This window comes from Gobio gobio (genome assembly GCF_949357685.1).
Source record: "Gobio gobio genome assembly, chromosome: 8".
Lineage (NCBI taxonomy): Eukaryota > Metazoa > Chordata > Actinopteri > Cypriniformes > Gobionidae > Gobio > Gobio gobio.
This window is the reverse complement of record NC_137114.1, coordinates 50,146,865-50,152,082: the sequence shown is the minus strand read 5'-3', so window position 1 is coordinate 50,152,082 and position 5,218 is coordinate 50,146,865.

Here is a 5,218-nt window from a genome sequence, read left to right as displayed (position 1 = left end):
CGTCCGTCTGTAGGGAAAAAGGGAGAGAGAAATTAGGAGCCTGTAAGAGCGGCCCACCACACAGAGCAGCCTTTATCTGGGTAAAAGCCTGCTGGCACCGCTCCGTCCACTGAACTGTATCTGGTACCTCCTTTTTAGTTAGATCAGTCAGCGGGTTAGCGAGGTCCGAATAATTAGGTACAAACCTTCTATAATATCCCGCTAGCCCCAGGAACTGTCTAACCTCCTTTTTGGTCTTGGGCCGTGGGCAGGTTGCAACGGCTGCAGTCTTGTCAATTTGGGGACGCACCTGTCCATGACCCAAGTGGAAGCCCAGATATCTTACTTCCACCCGCCCAACTGCACACTTCTTCGGGTTGGCCGTGAGCCCCGCCCTTCTCAGCGACTTCAGGACAGCGCGCAGGTGCTGCATATGCCGCTGCCAGTCCGCACTGTAGATGATAATATCATCCAAGTACGCAGCAGCGTATGCAGCATGCGGCCGGAGAATCCTGTCCATCAGACGCTGGAAGGTCGCGGGAGCCCCGAACAAGCCGAAAGGAAGGGTGACAAATTGGTGTAATCCAAACGGCGTGGTGAAAGCGGTCTTTTCTTTGGACATTGTTGACAAGGGGATCTGCCAATATCCCTTGGTCAAGTCCAGTGTCGAATAAAAGCGAGCGGTCCCTAGCCGATCAAGCAATTCGTCCACCCTTGGCATTGGGTACGCATCAAATTTCGACACCGCGTTCACTTTTCTATAGTCCACGCAGAACCGAACCGAGCCGTCAGGTTTTGGGACCAAAACTATCGGGCTCGCCCAGTCGCTGCTGGACTCTTCTATTACGCCCATATCCAGCATAGCCTCTAATTCCGCCTGAACTACCTTTTTCTTGTGTTCAGGTAAACGGTAGGGCCGACTGCGAACCACCACGCCCGGCTCTGTCTCAACATGGTGTTGAATGAGGTCCGTGCGACCAGGGAGGGGCGAGAACACGTCAGCAAACTCTGCTTGTAATGTTTTAACGTCAGTGAGTTGCGACGGCGAGAGATGATCCCCCCCCGGGGCCAGAGCGAGTGATTGAGGCTTTTGAACCGCCTCTGGCCCGAGATCATCCTCTCCGCTCACCACCGTCGCAAGCAACACTGACTCCGCCTCCGACCATTTTTTTAAAAGGTTGAGGTGGTATATTTGACGTGCTCCGTCCCTATCTGAGCGACCTCATAGTTGAGATCCGTGTGACCACAAAGGGTCCTTGCCACTTTGCGAGTAATTTAGAACTGGAAGTAGGGAGTAATACAAGTACCTTCTCTCCCGGTGCAAATTGATGAAGCCTAGCCCCTCTGTTGTAAAGCTGTCGTTGTCTGTCCTGAGCCTGTAACAAATTCTCCATTGATAGCCGCCCCAAAGTGTGGAGTTTTGTTCTCAGGTCCAGGACATACTGAATTTCATTCTTACTCGCGGAAGGTCCGTCCTCCCAAGCCTCCTTAAGGACATCCAGCACCCCCCGAGGCTGGCGCCCATAAAGAAGCTCGAAGGGGGAAAACCCCGTGGAGGCTTGCGGGACCTCGCGAACAGCAAACAACAGAGCTTCTAGCCACCTATCCCAATTTTTGGCGTCCTCGTGAACGAACTTACGAATCATGGATTTCAACGTGCGATTAAATCGTTCCACCAAACCATCTGTTTGTGGGTGATAGACGCTGGTGCGAATCGATTTAATGCCCAACAACTCGTACAGTTCGCGAACCGTTCGTGACATGAACGCCGTGCCTTGATCGGTGAGAATCTCTTTCGGAATTCCCACCCGGGAGATTAAGGAAAACAGAGCGCTCGCAACACTTTTCGCCGAAATAGTGCGGAGCGGGACTGCTTCCGGGTATCGCGTTGCATAGTCTACCAAGACCAATGCAAAGCGATGCCCGCGTGCTGACCGTTCTAATGGCCCGATGAGGTCCATACCAATTCTCTCGAAGGGGACCTGCACTAGCGGGAGTGGGCACAATGGTGCTTTTGGGGTGGCCGGTGGGTTTACCAACTGACATTCACGACAAGACGCACACCACCTGCGTACATTCTCGTGAATGCCCGGCCAGAAGAAGCGGGCCATTAGACGGTTAAGCGTGGCCGTTTGTCCTAAATGCCCGGCCATCGGATTAGAATGAGCCGCCTGGAAAAGCATTTCCCGGCGGCTTCTAGGTACTAACAACTGGGTTGTATTCTGTTTTGTCTGGGCGTCTTGGGTCACCCGATACAACCTGTCTTTTAACACACAAAAATACGGATAAGAGAGCGGCTGGTCAGGGTGGAGGAGGTGGCCGTCGATGGAACGGACCTGCGTGAACGCATTTTTAAGCGACTCATCCTGGGATTGTTCCAGGGGAAAGTCATCGCGGTCTGTGAGAATGGGCATCTCACGAGCGCTCTGTTCCCCCGGAACAGCTCCCAGAGGTCCCGAATCCACCTCTCCCACCGGAGCAACCGACTCTTTCCAGTTTACCTGTTTATCCCAAGAAGCACCCGCACACCAATGTCCCAACAATTCATTAAAGGCTGTCCAATTGGTCCCCAAAATTAGCGGATGTCGGAGGTGCGGATTAACTTTCACCTCCACACTATGCTTTTGATCCCTAAATAGAATATCCACGGCCAGCAACGGATATTTCACCACCTCCCCGTGCACACAACTCACCGTAACCGTGCGGCCGGTACCCAATGCCTCAGGGCGAATCAGGCTTTGGTGGATAGAGGTCTGGTTACAACCCGAATCGACCAAGGCCTGATACGTACCCCCCTTGATACTCACAGGAATTAGGTACAGCCCAGCTTGATCGGGGGCGGCTTGTGGAGCGTCGGGGACTCGGACCAGTGTCCCGATCTCCATAACGGGACAGCGGTCGATGAAATGACCCGGATCCCCGCAGCGCCAGCAAGTCGGCCCAGACTTCCCCGCCGCCCTAGTGGCTGGAAGTAGGTCTTGTGATTGACGTGGAGAGAACGCTGAGGCAGATGGGGAGGCGTAGGGTTCCGCGACTGTCGCCCCTCCCCTCTGGAGCGGGCGGGCTGATGTTGGCGGATCAATGGGGCCGCCCGTCCTCCACCGTGGGGCCGGTCTGGGCGGCAACAGCCCACGCGACCTGGGAAGGGGAGGCTTGGGGAGGAAGGGGAAGAAACAGAGGGGGAGAGAGAAAGAGAGAGAGAGAGAGAGAGAGACACAGATGGTAAGGGCTCTCCGACCCCGTGGCACGCCACCATGTGGTCCTCCGCCAACTGCGACGAACTGCTCCAGTACCACACGGTCGATGATTCCCTCGACGTCGCCTCCGCCGGCCATCAGCCACTTGCGGCACGAGTCCCGGAGCTGGTGCGCAAAGGTGAAGGGTCGACCGGATTCGCCGAGGGTCAGGCTCCGGAAGCGCTGCGGTGGTTGAGGCATGGGGACGTAATGTCTCCGTTCCCTTCTTTCAGGGAACAAGGGTTACATACGTAACCGATACGTTCCCTTTCAGTCAGTACACTATGAGTTACGTCAGTACTGATGGAATGGGAGTCCCAATTCAATCTCGCCACAACGGCTGTCTTCCAGCGTCCTGCGCTGACCTGAGCTCCCTGCCTTGAGTCTTAACACAAACGAGGGGCAAGGGTCAGCGCCTGTACCAAGGTACACTGGGAAGCATATCCCACGTGGAGAAATGCAACACAATGCCTGCCCGCAGGGAGGACTTAAGAATACAAATATGACCCATGTGTGGTCTGCAAATGGAAACTCTGGGGTATCCAGCCGCAGTTGGAATATTTTAACCCCAGGAGTGACAATTTTAAGGTCAATTAAGCTCAAGTAAGCTCGGCACTGTTGTAATATTACAACATCAAGTTTAGCTCTACTAAAATAAACCTGTAGATATTTTTTTTCTCTCTAAGACCACATTTACACAACTAATCGGTCCTATTGTTCAGTCTTGCAATGCTATTGGATGGAAAATTTTGTGAATAGAACTGTTTACCTGCCCATGAACTCACACAACCTGCGGATTTGACTTGAAGTAGATCATTAAGTTTTACTGGACTGGATAAATCAACATTCAAGTAAGTAAAATTCCCCAAAATATTTTTTTATGTGATTAGTTATATGTCTAGATCATGCAGATATTAATGTACTGTTGAGTACTTTAATCATATTAGATTTTGAGCTTGTAATGTCAATGTTGTTATTTTACAACATTGGGTGAAAGGGGTAAATTTTAGGGCAAAATTTACCTGTGCACCTTTCATATTACATGGATGAAATGTACTTCTCACCTGTTCTGTGTTAAGTAAATACTAAAAGAAACAATGTTTTTGATCATTTACAAGTTTTAAAATGTCATCTTTGTTACAATTTTGAGTTTTAACCAACATTTAATTATTATTAAATAAGTTCAAGTTGAATTAAGGAATACATTATTTCTGTGAGAATTTGAAAGTATTTGTTTAGCAGTATTTGAAACTATCGGTCTCTTATCATTTATAAAACACGCTTAACTGGTTTTCTTTTATGGGCTTTGTTTGCCCAAATATCTGCTTCCTGCATGAGGGACAGGTGATAATGTTCATGAATGTGGGGGGTAATAGTGCTATTAGCATGATAGAAGAGGGCACAATAAGCTAGCCAGACGGTATTGTGTGAATTATGTGGAACGTGTGAATTCTTTATATGTGTAAGTATCATTGGGATATGAAAAATAACCAGTGTTTTTTTCCATTTCAGAATGTCACCAGCCAGGAAAGACTGTATTATCTACAAAGTGTATGATGTCATTGATGGCATCCAAAATGGGAACAGTGATTTTGAAATGGATTCTGATACAAGTTAAGAAGATGAATGTGGAGATGCCTGTGAACTGGAAAAGTAAAATAAACAACCCAGTGACCAGCCGTCTAATGATTATGTGGACATCATGCCAAGAAAATCAAGTCCCTCAAGAACACAAACTATGCCCTGTGACAGGTATCGCTGGCTGATAAAGGATTTTATCAGCCAGCGATACCTGTAAAGGATTGTATCAGTCCAAACACTGATTTTTCAGGTCATATCACTAATCATGCCGAGCTTAATACACCACTGGAGTATTTCTGAAAGTTTGTGTCGGAAGATATGAAGAAAATAGAGGATGCCGCTGACACTGTGGTAAAGGCTACACCAACACACTTTGCAGCAAGTGCAATGTCCACATCTGCTTCTCTGAAGACAAGAACTGC